Raw genomic sequence first — 21,542 nt, 5'->3', positions numbered from 1 at the left:
TGCATCCCTGGAATAAATCCTACTTCATCATGATGGATGATCTTTTTGATGTATTTTTGAATTCAGCTTGCTAATATTTTGTTGAGTATTTTTGCATCTATGTTCATCAGGGGTATTGGTCTGTAATTTCCTTTTTTTGTGGTGTCTGTCTGGTTTTGGTATTAGAGTGATGCTGGCCTCATAGAATGAGTTTGGGAGTATTCCCTCTTCTTCTACTCTTTGGAAAACTTTAAGGAGGATGGGTATTAGGTCTTCACTAAATGTTTGATAAAAGTCAGCGGTGAAGCCATCTGGTTCATGCATTTTGTTCTTAGGTAGTGTTTTGATTACCATTTCAATTTCTTTGCTGGTAATTGGTCTATTCAGATTTTCTGTTTCTTCCTTGGTCATCCTTGGAAGTGTGTATTTTTCTAGAAAGTTGTCCATTTATTCTAGGTTATCCAGTTTGTTAGCATATAATGTTTCATAGTTTTCTCTTATAATTCTTTGTATTTCTGTGGTATCTGTAGTGATTTTTCCATTATCATTTCTGATTCTCTTTATGTGTGTAGACTCTTTTTTTCTTGATAAGTCTGGCTAGGGGTTTATCTATTTTGTTTATTTTCTCGAAGAACCAGCTCTCGCTTTCATTGATTCTTTCTATTGTTTTATTCTTCCCAACTTTATTTATTTATGCTCTAATCTTTATTGTGTCTCTCCTTCTACTGACTTTGGGTTTCATTTGTTCTTCTCTTTCTGCTTTCATTAATTGTGAGTTTAGACTGTTTATATGAGACTGTTCTTCTTTCCTGAGGTAGACCTGTATTGTAATACACTTTCCTCTTAGCACAGCCTTGGCTGTGTCCCACAGATTTTGTGGTGTTGAATTATTGTTGTCATTTGTCTCCTTATATTGCTTGATCTGTGTTTTTATTTGGTCATTGATCCATTGGTTATTTAGGAGGAACATGTTGTGAAGCTTCCATGTGTTTTTGGGATTTTTTGTTTTCTTTGCGTAATTTATTTCTAGTTTCATACCTTTGTGGTCTGAGAAACTGGTTGGTACAATTTCAATCTTTTTGAATTTACTGAGGCTCTTCTTGTGGCCTACTGTATGATCTATTCTTGAAAATGTTCCATCTGCACTTGAGAAGAATGTGTATTCTGCTGCTTTTGGATGTAGAGTTCTAAAGATGTCTATTAGGTCCATCTGTTCTAATGTGTTGTTCAGTGCCTGTGTGTCCTTACTTATTTTCTGTCTGGTTGATCTGTCCTTCAGAGTGAGTGGAGTGTTGAAGTCTCCTAGAATGAAGGCATTGCGTTTTATTTCCCCTTTTAATTCAGTTAGTATTTGTTTCACATATATAGGTGCTCCTGTGTTGGGTGCATAGATATTTATAATAGTTATATCTTTTTGTTGGATTGCCCCCTTTATCATTATGTAATGTGCTTCTTTGTCTCTTGTGACTTTCTTTGTTTTGAAGTCTATTTTGTGTGATACAAATACTGCAACTCCTGCTTTTGTCTATTAGTTGCATGAAATATCTTTTTGCATCCCTTCACTTTTAGTCTGTGTATGTCTTTGGGCTTAAAGTCAGTCTCTTGTAGGCAGTGTATAGATGGGTATTTTTTTTTTTTTATCCATTCAGTGACTCTATGTCTTTTGATTGGTGCATTCAGTCCATTTACATTTATGGTCATTATTGATAGGTATGTACTTGTTGCCATTGCAGGCTTTAGATTCATGGTTATCGAAGGTTCAAGGTAACTTCCTTACTATCTAAGAGTCTAACTTAACTCACTTAATAAGCTATTACAAACAACAATCTAAAGGTTCTTTTCTTTTTCTACTCCTTTTTCTTCCTCCTCCATTCTTTATATATTAGGTATCATATTCTGTACTCTGTCTATCCCTTGATCGACTTTGGGGATAGTTAATTTAATTTTGTATTTGTTTAGTAATTATCTGTTCTACTTTCTTTACTGTGGTTTTATTACCTCTGGTGACAGCTATTGAACCTTAGGAACACTTCCATCTATAGCAGTCCCTCCAAAATACAGTGTAGCGATGGTTTGTGGGAGGTAAATTCTCTCAGCTTTTGCTTATCTGGAAATTGTTTAATCCCTCCTTCAAATTTAAATGTTAATCTTGCTGAATAAAATAATCTTGGTTTGAGGCCCTTCTGCTTCATTGCATTAAATACATCATGCCACTCCCTTCTGGCCTGTAAGGTTTGTGCTGAGAAGTCTGATGATAGGATAGCTTGATGGGCTTTCCTTTGTAGGTGATGTTTCTGTCTCTGGCTGCTTTTAGTAGTCTGTCCTTATCCTTGATCTTTGCCATTTTAATTACTATATGTCTTGGTGTTGTCTTCCTTGGGTCCCTTGTGTTGGCAGATCTGTGGATCTCCATGACTTGAGAGACTATCTCCTTCCCCAGATTGGGGAATTTTTCAGCAATTACCTCTTCAAAGACACTTTCTATCCCTTTTTCTCTCTCTCTTCTTATTCTGGTACCCATATAATGCAAATATTGTTCTGTTTGGATTAGTCACACAGTTGTCTCAATATTCTTTCATTCTTAGAGATCCTTTTTTCTCTCTGTGCCTCAGCTTCTTTGTATTCCTCTTCTCTAGTTTCTGTTTCATTTATGGTCTCCTGCCCCGTATCTAATCTGCTTTTAATATCCTCCATTGTGCTCTTCAGCAATTGCATCTCTGTCCGGAATTCATTCCCAAGTTCTTGAATATCTTTCTGTACCTCCGTGAGCATGTTAATGATTTTCATTTTGAACTCCCTTTCAGGAAGATTCACCAGTTCCATGTCATCTTTCTCAAGAGTTACATTAATTTTACTTTGAACCAGGTTCCTTTGTATATGGTGCCCTCTAGTGTCCAGAAGCTCTACTCTCTGGAGCTGCTCAGCCCCTGAAGCAATGTCGGGGGTCACAGGAGAGTGGTATTGGTCCCTGTGGGGAGGAAAGAGCTATTTCCCGCTTCCCGGCTCTATGCCTGTCTCCACTGCCTGAATCAGTGCACCAACCACACAGGTATAAGCCTCTGTGCTTTGCGTTTTTAGTTGCTGTAGACAGATCTTCCCTCTGGCTGGCCTAATGTCAGGGTAGGTTTTGCTGGTTTGAGAGGCAGGTGGGGCTGGCTGGGAGAAAGGTGCAGTAGGCTGCGTATCATGGAGGGGATCCTTGGAGCTGTGTAGCCACCCAGGGAGCTGGAGTACATGGAAATCGTGAAAGCTCCCAACCTGCTGGGCAGAGTGCACCTGGACAATTTCTCTTGAGTACCTGTCCTTTACCTGTCCTTTCTCTTGAGAGCAGTAAGTTCTGTGCAATCCTTGCCCCTTTAGCAGCCCTTTTGCTAAGGGCTTCCTTGTTAGGAAGTCTCTCAGACTGCTTGCCTTTCTTTTGTCCTAGAGCAGCCGGATATGGATCCCTGCTTTCCACAAGCGGCTGGAATCTCAGTCTCTCCAGGAATTTTGCTTTTCTTAGCTTTCCAATCCCCTAATCATGACAGTATCATGAAAGCATCATGAAATGTAGGTTTGTGCTCCCAGGGCAGATCCCTGGAGTTAGGTATTCAGTAGTCCCAGGCCTCCACTCCCTCCCCGCTCCATTTCTCTTCCTCCTGCCCGTGAACTGGCGTCGGGGAAGGGCTTAGGTCCCGCTGGGCCACGGCTCTGGTACATCACCACGTTTGGTGAGGTCTGCTCTTTTCTCCAGGTATATGCAGTCTGGCGCTGTTCTCTTTCCTGTTGCTGTTTCAGGATTAGTTGTATTAATTGTATTTTCTTATTATATGCAATTTTAGGAGGAAGACTCTGCCTCACCTCTCATGCCGCCATCTTTATACAGTTGATTTTGTCTCATGTGCAGTAGTAACTGAGGGAATCAAATGTGAACTTGAGAAAGATTACCTTGGCTTTAGTCTGGAGAGTGTTGGAAGGGTCACAAAACTGGAAGAGGGCAAAAAAATGAGGCTTTATTGGTAATCAGACAAAGGATGGTGACTTGGATTTATTATAAAGTATTAGCATATTGACAGACATGCATCAGTGAAATAGAAGCAAAAACCTAGAAATTGATTTTCAAAGAATATGCCAAGGCCCTTAAAAGGGGAAAGAAGAATACGTTCAGCAAGTGGTACCAGAGCATTTGGAAAGCCATTTGCCAAAATAAAAATCTTACCTCACACCATATATAAAAATTAACCCACATGAATCATTAATTATGATTTATGATTAAGAGTAAAAACAAACTTGAATAAAATAGGAAAAAACTGAGATCTTAGGCTTGGCAGATTTCTTAACTGTTACACATTAAAATTTATGAAGTGGACTCATCAAAATGTAAAACTTAGGCTTTTTAAAAGACAAACTGAAAGGTCAAAAGACTGTTTTTGAAAAATATATATCTGCTAAAGAAGTTGTATTTAGAATATTTTTTAAACTGAAAATCCAGTAATGATGCAAGCAACCCATTTTAAAAATGGGCAAGTTTTATGAATTTTATTTACTTGAACTGATTACTGAAGAAAACCTAGAGATGGCCAATAAGCACATGAAAAGCTGCTCAACTTCATTAGTCATTAGCAGAATACCAATTGAAACCGACAAATACCACTGCACACCCACTGTATTGACCATACCAAGTTTTGTCAAGGTTGTGGGAACAGCAGGGACTTTTCTGCAGTACTGATGGCAATGTAGAATTATATAACCACTTTGGAAAACAGTCTGATGGCAGCTTAAAGAATCAAACATACCTAGTATACAAATCATCCATTTCACTCCTAGGTTTTACCCAAGAGAAGAGAGCACATGTCCACACAAAAATACAAGCACTTGTATACAAATACGTATATCAACTTTGTAAAATACCCATACTGGAAACATCCCAAATATCCATTAATAGGTGAGTGGGTAGACAAATTTGGTATATCCATGCAATGGAATACAGCTGCAATACGAAATGAACACAATGATATGTGCAACAGTATTGATAAATTTCTATTATGCTGACTGAAAATACTCAAGGAAAAGACTACATACTGTATGGTTTTTTTATATAAAATTCTGGAGACTGAAACTTAGTTATAGGGACAAAAATAAGATGAATGGATATGGGGTGGTGGGAATAAACTTGGAGGTAATGGATATTATGTTCTTGATTAGTTTCACAGATGAATATGTATATCAAAACACTAAATCGCACACTTTAAATATCTGTATCTTATTGAACATTATACCTCAGTTAGAATTAGGAGACTGTCAGTAATAAAGACAAAGGATGACAATGGCCTGAAATGCAGTAACAGAGTGGACAAATTCAACCATAATCAGCTTGCCCCAAACCACAGTTTAACAGTGGTGGAGCAGGAATTTAAACTTGTGTTTGACTGACTCTAAAACCCGGGCTCTAAGTCAATATTCTTATAATTAAAATGGCCTCCATGTTTTTGGCTTGGACAACTGAGAGTGACTCTCATGCTCACACACAAAGAGGAGAAGCAGATTTGGGGAAGAGATGTTGGTATTCCACCATAGCACCAAGTGTGGTAGCTTATATAGTGCATATGTGAGCTAAATTTTTTATATGGCAAAGGTAATGATGTATTTAGTTTGATGTAATTTTACATAGTTCATGAGCTTATTGTCTGTTGACTAATGACTGGGAAGGAATTTAATATTTTCTAGTCAATTAACCTAACCATTGAAATATTTCTCAACATCTTTGAGGTGATCACCCCTGATCACCTTCACTGACAGGAATTAACCTAACTCAGAAACTCTATTATTGCAAAAAGAGTAAGCTGTATTATTAGAAAGTTACTTCTTCTGAACTGAAATCTGCTTCCATTACTCTCTCTTCTGGGTTGAATTGTTTCCCAAAAAAAGATATGTTGAAGTTCTCTTAGTACCTCAGAACGTGAACATATTTGGAAGTAGAGTCATTGAAGATGTACTTAGTTAAGGTTAGGTCATGCTGGAGTTGGGTAATCCATAATCCAATATGAGTGATGGTGGTCCACGAATAGAAGAAGACACAGAGAGACAGGCACATGAGGAGAGAATACCATGTAACAATGGAGTGATGCATCTATAAGCCACGGACACTAAGGATTGCTGGGAATGACAAGAAACTGGAAGAGGCAAGGAATGATTCTTGCCTAGTACCTTTGGAGAGTTCATGATCCTACTGACCCTGATCTCAGAAGTCTAGCTCCAGAACTGTGAGAGAATAAATGTCTTGTTTTAAGCCATCCAGTTTGTGGCAGTTTGTTAACAGCAGTCGTAAACTGATACACATAATCCATCTCTCTTTTTTTTTCTAGTTCTGCCTTCTGGGGACACAGAATAGATTTAGTTCCTTCTCCAGTAATTTGCACATGTTTCGAGAACATATTTCTTTTTCAGGAAAATGTTTCCGTCATGGTTTTTACATAATACATTTTCACATCCTTTCATCATTCTCTTGCAGAGTCAGAGATTTTCAAAGTGCTTTAAAATATGGTAACAGAATTGACCTTACTACTACAAATAGTTTGATATACAAAAGAGAATGGAATGTGCTTTCTGGTTTAGGCCAGGGATTTTCAAGCTGTTTCTCCAAGCTCTAGGAATTCCTCGGAGGTACCTCAGGGGGTACACTTGAATGTATTTTATATTGATATTCGGCATGAGTTTGTGTTAAGAGAAAGAAAGTTTGCTGTTTTAGAACAAGTTTGAAAAACACTGGTTTGGACACTACTTTTAATAACATCTTATTGAATTCACTTTTTTTTGGTAGCCACATCACATATTCTGACTGGTAAATATCTTTCATTTTGCTTATTCTGTGTAGGTTTCTCTTTTGGGGGGCATGCGGGGTGGTTTCCAAATATAGTATGTCACTTATTCCTATAAGATGTCAGTCATCTTTTTAGTTCTGCCATTCTCTCCAACCTTGTGTTTTGTTCTTATTCTATCATGCAGATATCCTCTCTCCCTCCACTTCAATATTGCCTCTGAACATTTCTGCATCGTTTCAATGTTTAAAAAGCAAGCTAAAGTCACGAGCCCAAAGCATCCTATTAAGTGTCTGCAGCTCAGTGTGTTATTTAAACATTTTAACTACTATCTAATATTTATCTGTCAAACATCAGAAACTATTATGACTCAGGTCATATTTCTATATAGCTTTATTAAAGAAAGATCATGTTAGTTATTCTGGTGCAACTTGTTCTTGGTCAGCTTATGTTGATTCCAAAGTGGTCATTCCTTTGTTTCCTGTTTGGATCACTGAATTCTGCTTATTGTTATGTGATTTCTGATCTGTTGATACGTATACACTCCAGTCCAAAAAAAAAATGTATCTCAAGTGACTGTACAGTGAGTGTGGCTGGTTGTGGAGGGTGTACTGCTCCCATCTCCCTTAATGAAATAACTTGCTGGTCAGCTGCAAGCAATGCGTTAGCTGGTGTGTCCTCAAAACCTAACCTTCCAGGATCTACTCAGTTTCAGAGCCAAGGCCACACTGTTCCCATGCAGCCCCTAGCCAATACCTAAGCATACTGGGAACCTGGCCATTTCTACCCAGTGTGAGACTGCTCTAATAGGTAATTCTCTAGAGCTTCCCATTAGGTTGAGACCTTGTCAGTTTGCATTTTAGTCTGATGCTCTCTCTTCCCAAATCGGCTTCCTCCCCTTTCCTTTCACTGGTTTCAGAACTGGATTGTGGTTTGGTTTTCCCAGCCTGGCCCTCCTTTATCTTTCACAAATACTACACACACCCTTCTCCCCCAACAAATTCCTTGCCTTCATAACTCCAGTGTCTGCTTCCTTATGACCCTAATCAATGTAGTTGGTACTGGGTCTGATTAAGGTGATAAGACAGAGTTTTGAGACCTAATAATTCACTGTCTCCTTGACTTTGAGGACCCCCCTTAAGGGACATTTGGGGCATAAATAGTAAGATGTTTTAGAGTCAGTACTTGTCTTCTCTGTGCTGTACTGCCTTCCCCATGACCCACCTACATTATGTGTCTTAATCATGATGTCCCTTAATCTCCTTCTCCCTCCCTCCCCACCCATGCTGCCCAACCTCTTCCCTTTGGTAACTGCTAGTCCCTTCTCAGAGTCTATGAGTCTCCTGCTGTTTTGTTCCTTGAGTTTTGCTTCATTGTTGTACTCCACAAATGAGTGAAATCATTTGCTACTTGTCTTTCTCCACATGGCTTATTTCACTGAGCATAATAACCTCTAGCTCCATCCATGTTGCTGCAAATGGTATGATCTGTTTTCTTCTTATAGCTGAATAATAGTCCATTGTGTATATGTACCACCTCTTCTTTATCCATTCATCTACTGATGGACACATAGGTTGCTTCCATATCTTGGCTATTGTAAATAGTGCAGCGATAAACTCTTTTTGAATCAGGGATTTTGTTTTCTTTGGGTAAATTCCTTGGAGTGGAATTCCTGGATCAAATGGTATTTTGAGTTTTTTGAGGAACCTCCATACTGCTTTCCACAATGACTGAACTAGTTTACATTCCTACCAGCAGTGTAGGAGGGTTCCCCTTTCTCCACAACCTTGCCAGCATTTGTTGTTTGTCATCTGGATGTTGACCATCCTAACTGGTGTGAGGTGGTATTTCATTGTGGTTTTAAATTGCATTTGTCTGATGATTAGCAATGAGGAGCATCTTTTCATGTGTCTGTTGGCCATCTGAATTTCTTTGGAGAATTGTCTGTTCACCTCCTCTGCCCATTTTTTAATCAGATTATTTGCTTTTTGTTTGTTGAGGTGTGTGAGCTCTTTATGTATTTTGGATGTCAACCCCTTATTGGATATGTCATTTATGAATATATTCTCCCATACTTTCGATGGCTTTTTGTTCTACTGATGTTATCCTTTGCTGTACAGAAGATTTTTAGTTTGATATAGTCCCACTTGTTTATTTTTGCTTTTGTTTACCTTGTCCAAGGAGATATGTTCATGATAAAGTTGCTCATGTTCATATTCAAGAGAGTTTTGCCCATGTTTTCTCCTAAGAGTTCTTTGGTTTCATGACTTACATTCAGGTTTTTGATCCATTTTGAGTTTACTTTTGTGTATAGAGTCAGACAGTAATCCGGTTTCATTCTCTTACATGTAGCTGTCCAGTTTTGCCAACACCAGTTGTTGAAGAGGCTGTCATTTCCCCATTGTATATCCATGGCTCCTTTATCATATATTAATTGACCATATATGCTTGGGTTAATATCTGTACTCTTTGGTTCCATTGGTCTATGGGTCTTCTAATACTGTGTTGAATAGGAGTGGTGAAAGTGGGCACACTTGTCTTGTTCCTAATCTTAGAGGAAAAGTTTTCAACCTTTCACCATTGAATATATATACTGTGGTCTTGTCACATACGGCATTTATTATGTTGAAATACATTCCTCCCACACCAGTTCATCATGAAAATGTGTTGAACTTTGTCAAATGCTTTTTCTGTATCTATCAAAATGATCATGATTTTTATCTTCCATTCTGTTAATATAATGTATTACATTGATTGATTTGTGTATGTTGAATCATCACTGTCCTCTAGGTATGAATCCTACTTGATCATGGTGTGTTATGATCCTTTTCATGGGCTGTTGAATTTGGTTTGCTGATATTTCCTTGAGAATTTTTACATCTATATTCATCAGTGATATTGGCCTGTAGTTTTATTTCTTGTGTCTTTTTCTGGCTTTGTTATCAGGATAATGCTGGCCTCATAAAATGAGTTTGGGAGTGTTCCCTCCTCTTCAGTATTTTGGAGGAGTTTGAGAAAAATTGGCATTAAATCTTCTTTTAAATGTTTCATAGAATTCACCATAGGAAAACATCTGGTCCTGGCCTTTTTTTAATTGGGAGATTTTTGATTACTGATTCAGTCTCCTTACTCTTTATTGATCTGCTCAGATTTTTAATTTCATAATTCAGTTGTAAGTTGTATGTTTTTAGGAATTTCTTCTACTTCATCCAATTTGTTGTCATATAATTATTAATAATCTCTTATGATCCTTTGTATTTTGTGGTATCATTTGCAATATCTCCTCTTCAATTTCTGATTTTATTTTTAAGTCTTCTCCATTTCTTAGTCTAGCAAACAGTTTGTGAATTTTGTTTATCTTTTCAAAACACCAACTCTTACCTTCACTGAGCTGATGTGTGGTCTCTACTTCTACTCCAATCTTTATTATTTCCTTCCTTTTGTTAACCTAGGGCTTAACTTGTTCCTCTTTTTCTAGTTCCTTGAGTTGTAAAGTTAGGTTGTTTATTTGAGATCTTTTTTCTGAATGTGCTTATCACTGTTAACTTCCCTCTTAGAATTGCTGTTGCCGCATCCCAAAAAGTTTGTTAGGCTGTATTTCCATTTTTGCAGGCTTCAGGAGTTTTTAATTTCCCTTTTGATTTCTTCTGTGATCCACTGGTTGTTCAGGAGTGTAATGTTTAATTTCCACATTTTTATGAATCTTCCAGTGTTCGTCCATTGGTTTCTAGTTTTATGATATTGTGGTCAGAAAAGATACTTTGTATTATTATATTCTTATTAAACTTGTTAGTACTTATTGTACCTATGCAATTGAGAAAAATGTGTATTCTACTGCTGTTAAGTTGAATGTTCTGTATACATCTGTTAGGTCTATTTGGTCTGAAGTATGGTTCAAGTTTAACATTTCCATATTGGTTTTCTGTCTGGATGGTCTATGCATTGTTGGAAGTGGCATACTAATGTCCCCTACTCTTATTGTATTGCTGTGTATTTCCCTTCTGTTAGAAATATATCTGTTATTATTTACTTAATATATTTAGGTGCTCTGATGTTGGGTGCATATATATTTACAATTTTATCCACTTGATGAATTCACCTCTTTGTCTTTATATAATTACTTTTTTTGTCTTTTGTTACAGTTTTTGAGTTATAGTATATTTTGTCTGATATAAGCTACCCTTATCTCTTCTGGTTTCCATTGGCATGGATATCTTTTCTATCTCTTTGCTTTGAGCTTATGTGTAAAGCTGAGGTGAGCATCTTGAGGCAGCATGTAGTTGGATCTTGTTTTGTTATTCACCCAGCCACTCTATATCTTTTGATTGGAAAATTTAATTCATTTCCATTTATAGTAATCTGATGAGTAAGGACTTAATAATGTCATCTTAATTGTTTTCTGGCTCTATAGTTTCCTGTTCCTTTCTCTCTTACTGCCTTTGTGAATTGATGATTTCTGTAGTGGTATGCTTTGATTCCCTTGTTTTTATCTTTTGTGAGTATACTGTAGGTTTTTGCTTGTGGTTACTATGGCTTCAGTAAAATATCTTCTATATGTAATAGTGTATTTTAGGCAGATTACAGCTTAACATTGATCACATACAAGTGCTCTACCCTATTATAAGTCTCTGTGTATTTTAATGTCAGTATTTGTTTTTTTATATTGTGTATTCTTTAGTAAATTATTGTAGCTATAGTTATTGTTAATAATCTGGTCCTTTAAATTTACCCCAAAAAAACAAGATCTCAGATTCAAAAAGACATATGCACCCCTATGTTTATTGCAGCACTATTTACAATACCCAAGATATGGAAGCAACTTAAGTGTCCATCAGTAGATGAATGGATAAAGAAGAGGTGGTACATATACACAATGGAATACTATTCAGCCATGAGAAGAAAACAAATTGTACCATTTGCAGCAACATGGATGGAGCTAGAGGGTATTGTGCTCAGTGAAATAAGCCATGCAGAGAAAGACAAGTACCAAAGTATTTCCATCATTTGTGGAGAATATGAAGGAAAACTGAAGGAACAAAACAGCAGCAGACTTACAGACTCCAGGAAGGGACTAGTGGTTACCAAAGAGTACAGGCGGGAGAGGATGAGTGGGGAGGGAGGGAGAAGGGGATTGAGGGGTATTATGATTGGTACACATGGTATGTTAGGGGGTCATGGGGAAGGCAGTATAGCACAGAGAAGACAAGTAGTGACTCTGTGGCATCTTACTATACTGATGGACGGTGGGGTATGGGGGACTTGATAATATGGGTGAATGTAGTAACCACAATGTTTTTCATGTGAAACGTTCATAAGAGTGTATATCAATGATACCTTTATAAAAATAAATAATTTGGTCCTTTAACCATTATCCTAGAGCTAAGTGGTTAACATGCCACCCACCATATTACAGTGTGAAGTACTCTGAATTTGACTATATCTTACCTTTACCAATGTATTATATATTTTTATATGTCTTCATGTTACTAATTAGTATCCTTTCATTTCAGCTTGAAGAACCTTCAGCAGTTTTGTAAAGCAAGTCTAGTGGTGGTAACCTCCTGATTTTATTTGTCTGGGAATGACTATCTTTCTTTCACTTCTGAAGGACAACTTGTAAGGATATTCTTGGTTGGCAGTTTTTCTTTCAGCACTTTTAATATATCATTCCAGTCTCTCCTGGCATGTAAGGTTTCTGCTGAGAAAACTGCTTATAGCCTTAAAGGCTGGGGAGGGCCAGAGGGCAGGTGTCATGTGTCAGTTACAAGATTTTTTTCTCTTGCTGCTTTTTAAGCTTCTTTCTTTGTCTTTTATTTTTGACAGTTTTATTATTATGTGTCTTGAAAACAATTTCTTGAGTTTCGTGTCCTATAATTTCATAAACTCGATATACAAATCTCTCCCCAGATTTGGGGAATTCACAGTTATTATTTGTTTAAATAAATTTTCTAACCCATTATATCTCTCCTCTTCTTCTGGAATTCCAGTAATTCACAAATTGTTTCTTTCTTTTGTATTCTATAAATCATGTAGGCTTTCTTCATTCTTTTTCATTTTTTTCTTTGTTCCCTTCTGACTGCCTAATTTCAAAGTTCCTATCTTCTAACTTTCTTCTGCTTGATCCAGTCTACTGTTTATGCTCTTTATTGTACTTTTCATTTATTTCACTGTATTCTTCAGCTCCAGAATTTCTATTCAGTTCTTTTTTTTATGATTTTATATTTTTGTAATATTCTCATTTTTTTCTTGTAAAGTTTTCCTAATTTTGTTGAATTGTCTTCCTGTGTTTTCTGGTAGCTCACTGAGCTTCTTTAAAACAGCTGTTTTGAATTTTTTGTCTAGTAAATTGCATATCTCCATGTCTGCAGTAACTAGAAAATTATTGTGAGGTATCCCCAGCAGCTCATGGTCAGGCTTTTTAATGGAGTCCACTATGCAGTAAGATTCATGTCCCTTTAATATCCTCTGAGAGCCCTGTCTGCCACTCTTCCTACCCTCCAGTCATGTAGCTCATGGTTCAGTACTGTGAATGGAATGAGAGAGAATTCGGCCTCTTCGGCAGCATCCCACAAAGCTGGAAAAGTCAGGCATTCACTCACATGCTCTCACTTTCCCCCACAGAAAACACCATAGGCAGATATCTCAGGTGGTTCTGAGCTGTGCCACCTTTGGGGAAGGGTGATGCAGGTAAAGTCAAACTGTTCCTCTTACCCTTTCCAGTGTATTCAGATTTATCCTTTTTTGCTCCAATGGTGTGCTGGAACTTCATTAGGAAGCAGGACTTCCACAAAAGTTCTCATCCATGGGTTACTAAGTCAGTGTTCTCTAGGGGTTCCCAAACCATGGTTGAGGCCAATTCACAGGACACTGAAGGGTCCACAAGTGGTACTGAAATCTGTATGCCTATTTTCTGAGGCACAAGTAGGCAAGATCTCTCCCAGGCCCCTTTGCCTATGGTGCTGGATCCAGCAGCAACCTCTCATTTTTGCCTGTGGATAGATGCTGAATTATTGTTAAGTTTGTGACATGAACAAAGAACATCTTATTTCGCCATATTGCTGATGTCACTCCCCAAGAAAAGAACTGTACTCCCAAAGAGGCTGTAGAAATCCAACATATACCTCCAAGAGCTGGGGAGTACCTATGGGGCTGGATTTTGAACAAAGGAGCTGGAGCATGAGACTGGATAAAGGGAGAATTTAATTCCTTAAAGACATTCCCCTGGGCTATGGTATTCAACACCCTGGCAAGTTCCCCAGGGCACGGTGCAAACTCCCTACCAAGGATCCTAGAAATCTGGAGGCTGCTCACACCAAGCTAAGCTGAAATGTCTGCATTGCTATAGTATATGGTGAAGAAAGAAAATAGAAAGCTCAAGCCAAGTGAGCATGCTGGAGTGGATGTTATGTGAGGTCAGAAGACTCCCTACAGGATTATATTCCATGAGAGGGCCCATAGGACAACTGATCACCATCACCATCATCTGCAAGGTGCTAGTGAGAGATAAGCCATTAAGAAGTTCAGGGGTGGCTCTCCTCTGTTGGCTAGGGCTGGCCATAGGAGAGGTCATTCCAAAATTTGGATCATTGTTAGCAATGGGGTTGAGGGAGCCCTCAAAACTACATAAAACAGGTGATGGTGCATTACTTCTAGAAGCCAGAGGTTTTAATTATTACAATAACTGAATGGACTTTGCACCTGAGGGCTTGCATTGCAGAGAGTTCTGGAGAAGATTAGAAAGCAATCCCAAGGGGCAAAACAGAAGCAACTAATGAGGGTACTGCTCAGTATATATAATTAAAAGAAAGCAAGAGTAGACTTAATGTACAGCATGGTAACTATAATTAATGTATTGTGTGCTTGAAATTTGCAAGAATAGATCCCAAGTGTTGTTGCCACACCCACACCCACACAAATGGTAACTATGAGAGGTGATGCATATATTAATTAGTTGGTTGTGATAATCATTTCATAATGTATACATGTATCAAAACATGTTGTATACCTTAAATACATAGAATTTTTATTTGTTGAAAATAAATAAGCAAATGGAAGAATGGTTGAACAGGAGACTGAGAGTGGTCAGCTCAATAAAATAACATGAACCTTGCCATGTTTCCAGTCAAGAAACAGTATTTAGACCCAGGACTCATTGCCTGTTTGTGGTGGTCCAGTCCCCGGGAGGAAGAACCCTGCAATACCATATGTGATATAATGAGTTGTAAGAAATACATATTTGGTCATTCATATGACCAAATATGTATTTCCCAGGTATATTTGGTCTTCCTCCATAGTTCCTGAAAACACTGCAGAGCCTTGAAGGTGAAAGGGTTTTGTCATGTTAATCAGTGACGATTAGACCCCACCCAACGGCAGGGGCTGGAGGCTGGGTCAGCCAATGGCCAATAATTTAGTCATTCATGACTATGCAATGAAGCTCTCACAAAAAACCCCAGAGAAGAGCTCTCTCGCTCTCTCTCTCTCCCCGCCCCACTTCCTGTTCTTCTCGGTTGGATCCTGCTTCTTGGTCAGAGAGAGCCTCTCTGCTTTGGGAACCAGCACACCTCCATGTGCCACTGAGCCAGGCCCCAAGCACCATGAGGACAGAAGCTCCTTTATTTGGCACCTTGCCTATGTCTCTCTTCATCTGGCTGTTAACTTGTATCTTTTATGGTATCCTTTATTAAACTAGTAAACTTAAGTGTTTTCCTGAGTTCTGAGAGCTGGAAATTCATCAAACCCAAAGGGGAGATTATTGGATCCCCCAGTCTGTAGCTGGTAGGTCAGAAACAAAGGTAACTGCCTGGGGCTTGCGACCAGCATCTGGGGTGCGGGGTGGAGGGCAGTCTTGTTCACTGGAGGAGAATACCTACTGGTGTTAGAGAATTGCTTGGTGTTAGTGTGTTCTGGAAAACCCCCTCCCACATACTTACACACACTGGTATCGGGTCCGGGAACCTGAATGGAGTTACACTACTATTACTGCTGTGTATAATACTGTAATTGTTATACATATATATAGGGAAAAAAAGACAACCATTGCATTTACTGTTGGACAAGTGGGAATCATACCATGGCAAGTATATAGTATGATGATTCCCCCAGCTCTTCCCCAAAGGTACATACAATTGTTTATTTAGATGGCTGTACCGTGAGGAAAGGAGAATACCTAGATATTTCTAGGGCTCTTGAACACAGGAGATCTGAAATGTCATCATAGCTCCCCTACAGAGGACAGATTTGTCAGAGAGGTGACAAATGGAGGAGCCAGGGTTCTTGGCGACTTGCAGTTTACAGGGGGCCCTCTTGGTCTGTGACCTCATTCTGTGGCTCCTCCCCCATACCCGGAATGTGTAACTGGGATTGACATATTTGGCAGTTGAAGTAAATCTTACACTGAGTCAGCCTGGGGGTGGGGGTCTAACAGCTATTATATAAGATGAGGCCAAGGGCAAGCCTCTGATACTGTCCCCCACCACTTTGTCACAGTACGATATAAAAAAAAAATCACAAACTTCGCTATCTAACCAAAATGAAGTAACAAGGACTAATTTAAATAACAAATGGAGATGAAAGAAACTAAAAAGCTAGATGAAATATATGAAATAACACTTTCCAAAACATTTGCTGTCAGTCCAAGAGGAATAATGGTCCCTGAAAGAATAGAAGCAAATGTAAGCCTCACAGTCACCACAGCTTCCTGCCTGGATATTGTTTCCAAGCTGCTATGCAGGGAGAGGGAACCAGGTGGGGGCCAGCTATCTTCCTGAGTTGAGACAAAGCTGGAAGTCAAAGGAGGCCCAGGGTAACTAGAATTCTTAGGTACAAATAATGGAGAGTAGAGACCATTGTAGGGAGGGAGCTCCAGAGACCCACAGATGGCAGCAAGCAAGTCTTCAGCATATGAAGAGACTGGGGCTGACCGAAGAACCATCAAAATAGCAGTTCGCTGAGAGCACAGAAAGCTGGAAGGACTTTGCGTTCCCACTGGTCCAAGTGGGAAATCATGTAATTCATGGGACATAGGTAGAATACGCAGAAGAGCTTCACTTAAGTAGTGAGGAAAAATTAAAATAAAACACTGCTCTAGGCCCACATCAAAAAGCTTAAAAGGCAAGTCTCAACAGGACCAAACTCTTTCCAAGTAACTTAATTGCACTACAGAACAAAGCTCTAGAATATAGAAATAAATAAACATTCTATTTATATTTATGTGTGTGTGTGTGTGTGTGTGTGTGTGTGTGTGTGTGTGTGTGTGTATCTTTAGTACCTAACAATCCAATTTGTGGAAAAATGACTACATTGAAACCCTTTTATTCTGGATGAGTGTAAGGGGTTGAATTGTGTCCCTTCCAAATTCATATGTTGAAGTCCTAACCCCCAAAATCTCAGAATGTGGCCCGATGTGGAGATAGGGTCTTTACAGAAGTAATCAATTTAAAATCTGGTCACTGGGGTAGGTTCTGATTCAACATGACTGATACCCTTGTAAAAGGGGGAAATTTGGACACACGAACACAAAGAAGGAAGCCAAAGCATGGGAACATGAAGACGGCCATCTACCAGCCCAGGAGAGGGGTTTGGACCAGATCCTCCTCCAGCCTCAGAAGGAACCAACCCTGCCAACACCTCCATCTCAGATTTCCAGGCTCCAGAGCTGTGAAATAATAAATTGCTGTTGTTTAAGCTACCCAGTTTGTGGTCCTTTTTACTGCAGCCCTAGCAAACAAAGGGCAAGCAATTTGTTCTCACTGGAAAGCACATACTCTGGGTGTTGGTTACCTTTTCTGCCATCCAAGTCCACTGGCCAACATCACTACCTGGGGTCATACGGAATGCCTGGTCCACAGACGTGGATTCCATACAACATAGTATCAGACCAGGAGGCCCACTTCACAGCAAGGGAAGTTCGGAAGTGGATCCATGATCTGGCATCAACTGGCTATACTACTTGCACCATCCAGATAGAATTGTCTTGAGAATACATTAGGAAAGCCTACTGGAGAGAAAGCTGTGTCAGTTTGGAGGCAATGGTCTGCAAAGATGTGTGCCATCTTCCAGGATATGTAATCCCTTGAGTCAGAGACCTGTATATGGGGCTTTGTCTCCAATAGGAGGAACACATAGGTCCTGGGACCATGGCCCCAATCCAAGAGGTCGCACTAAAATTCTTTAGTGAGAATTCCTGGACATGAATGTAGTATCTATATCAGAAGAGAGTTTTTGGAGAACATTGCTTTCTGTAGAACTTATAATAAGAACTGAGTGTCAATGCATACAGCTAAACAGGAACAAAAATAACCATTCTCCTGGAAATTTGACTTAAGTCATGGAAATTTACTTGACTTTGAGCTTAAAGTAAAAATTATTTCCTTTTACTTCTTTATACCCAGTTGCTGACTTGTTGCCTTCTCTCAGTCAAGAATTCGGTAAATGTTTGCTAAAGGAATGATTAACAAAAGTTCTGAACTTTAGTTCAAACAGGATTTCCCATTATTCTCATTATGTTCCAGAAATTACACCTTTAGCTCAACTTTGGCCAAATTGTTTCCTTTTTTCACACAACTGAAGAAGCACTTTCATGAGCTCCTATGTGCCTGCCAGTGACAGAAAGTAGAGAGATAATGTTTTATATCTCTGTCTCTAAGAAAAAATTATGACTTTGTTCAACGTAGCATTGATGAGCATTAAATCAATTCAATTCAACTCAGTCTCTCCAGTAAGACATGGCGTGGAGCCAGAATTCATACTTTAGGGGAATAAAGCTACCCGAATGATTCTGACACAGAGCCAGATTTGAAGATGACTGTTTTAACTCACTTCCAAGTTTATTAAATTACGGGCTATGTCATTTCTCTTTCAAACCTCAGTCCAGGAGGATGGAAGGCAAAGTGATTTTTAGCTATAACTCAGTATCAGGAGTGTAAGTACTTGGGGAGAATGCAGCAAGGGAAATACAGTGAAATGTACACATTTTAATTCTCTTGCAGAAAGGGGAAATAAACCAATAGCAAAAAATTAAGAGGAAATATAATTCCTATTTAGGATAAATAATGGAATTTTAGTTGACAGAATTGTATGGGGGGCATTGACAAATTCCTCCAGTCATCAACAAGAAATTTAAGATTGGAGTGTTTCTAATGTTCAAAAATATCCTTCCTGTTTCTTGGTATTTCAAGCTGGACCTGGGCCTTGTATTAGGGCTATTTTTTGTTTGCAAGTAAAACTAACTTAAGCTAAATTGTATTTATTGGTTCATGAAACTGGAGAATCTAGAGGCTATACTGACTTCCAGACAGTACAATAGCTAAAGGCAGAGCTCAAAGAGGGTAGTCAGGCTCTCCTCCCCTGTCCCATTTCTGCTTGGCTTTATTCTACAGGCAAATTCTCCAGTGGTGGACATGGAGCTTACTGACAACTATTCCTTCCCAGCCTAGCAACTCCAAGAAAACAAGCATCTCTTTCCCAGTGTATGCACAGCCATCTTAGAGCAGAATTTGCTTGGTCTTTTTCAGATCTTATGTCTCAGGCACCCCTCAATCGTCACTGAGGTGGAGTTTGGGGACCTTTGGCAGGCCTGGGTCTCTTGGCTACCCCTGTGGCAGGAGTTCACAGCCCCATCAGGACCACATGTAATAGGGGAACAGTTTCTCAGCACACTGAGAATGAGATTGGGGAACTAACATGCATGATAGGATTTTCTGTTGATCAGATGGCAGATAATAGATCTGAATTTATGCATGTATTTATCTAAAATATTCTAACCTGTGAGGTTACATATAAATGTAAATCATCTGGGAAGTGGGAAAGGACACATTAGGCAAACAGCTGGAGACAGTCCTGATTCTAGATTGCAATGGCTTATGCCTATGCTTTTTGTTTGTTTGAGATATATATCACTGTATTGATTTATAATTGATAGATAACACTATTAGTTTCAGATGTACAACATATGATTCAATATTTGTATGTATTGCAGAATGATCAACACAATAAGTCTAGTTAATCCACCACCACACACAGTTACAAATTCTTTTCTTGTGATGAGAACTTTTAAGATCTACTCTCTTGGTATCTATCTTTCTCTGAGTTATTTCACTTAGCATAATGCCCTTAAGGTCCATCATGCTGTCTCAAATGGTAAGATGTCATTCTTTTTTTATGGTTGAATAATATTCCATTTTTGTGTGTGTGCATGTGTATGTGTGTTATCCATTTATCCAGTGATGGGACACCTAAGTTGCTTCCATGTCTTGGCTATTGAAATTAATGTTGCAATGAGTGCGGGGATGCAGACATCTTTTTAAATTCCTGTTTTCATTCCTGTGGATATATGCCCAGAAGTGGATATGCTGGATCAGATAGTAGTCCTATTTTTAATTTTTTGAGGAACTTCCATTCTCTTTTCTATAGTGGCTACACCAATTTACAGTCCCAAATTTCCCACATTCCCACATTTCCCTTATGGTTTTTGTACCTTCTGTGTGCATTATTTTCACTATTTGAAAGAAAATTAATATTCACTAAGGGATGTTTGAATGGTAATGGAAAGCTGATGTTTTTCCTTTTATTTGTTGGGACTCAACATACTCAACATTATAGAGAATAAAATGTATTGTCTGGGAGCCAAGATGGCGGGGTGAGTAGAGCAGCGGAAATCTCCTCCCAAAACCACATATATTTTTGAAAATACAACAAAGACAACTCTTCCTAAAAGAGAGACCAGAAGACACAGGACAACATCCAGACCACATCCACAGCTGCAAGAACCCAGCGCCTCGCGAAGGGGTAAAGATACAAGCCCTGGGCTGGCAGGACCCAAGCACCCCACACCCCAGCTCAAGGCAGGAGGAGAGGAGTTGGAGCGGGGATGGAGAGGGAGCTCAGGACTACTAAATAGCCAGCCCTAGCCATCTGCACCAGAGTGAAGACACAGTGCATGTGTGGGGTCCTGGATAATAGGGAAACAGGACAGTAAGACCTGTGAGCGGGTCCCCGCAGCCGGCGCCGTGGGGACAAAGAAAAGCTAGTGCTTTTTGGAAGTCTTAAAGGGACAGGGACCGCAAAACCGGACGGAAGCATCCTGGGACAATTAGTCCAGCAGAAGGGAATCTGGGAACTCTGGGCACTCTAACCCCCTGGGAAGCAGGGAGCAAGGAGGCCCCTCACGGAGATAAATAGCCTCCCAGCCATTCCCCCTCCAACACGGCTCCACCATATCGGAGCAGCAGCCGGAGGCAGGTCACACTCACAGCAACAGCAGAGATAAACTGCATAGCAACCGGGCAAGAATCAGAAGCCTGATCTGCATGCAGCTGCCCAGCACAACCCACTAGAGGTTGCTGTTCTCCCAGGAAAGGAAGGCCACAAGCCAACAAGAAGGGAAATTCTTCCAGCCATCACTCGTGCCAGCTCTGCAAACTATCTCTATTGCCATGAAAAGTCAAAATTTCAGGCAGACAAAGATAACAGAGACAACACCTGAGAAGGAGACAGACCTAACCAGTCTTCCTGAAAAAGAATTAAAAATAAACATCATAAACATGCTGACGGAGATGCAGAGAAATATACAAGAGCTAAGGGATGAAGTCCTGACGGAGATTACGGACGTCCGGAGGGAGATTACAAACGTTTGGAAGGAGATTACAGAAGTGAAACAAACTCTGGAAGGATTTATAAGCAGAATGGAAAAGATGCAAGAGGCCATTGATGGAATAGAAACCAGAAAACAGGAATGCATAGAAGCTGACACAGAGAGAGATAAAA

Source organism: Manis javanica, chromosome 2, assembly GCF_040802235.1.
Source record: "Manis javanica isolate MJ-LG chromosome 2, MJ_LKY, whole genome shotgun sequence".
NCBI classification, from domain to species: domain Eukaryota; kingdom Metazoa; phylum Chordata; class Mammalia; order Pholidota; family Manidae; genus Manis; species Manis javanica.
Note: the sequence above shows the minus strand (reverse complement) of the source record.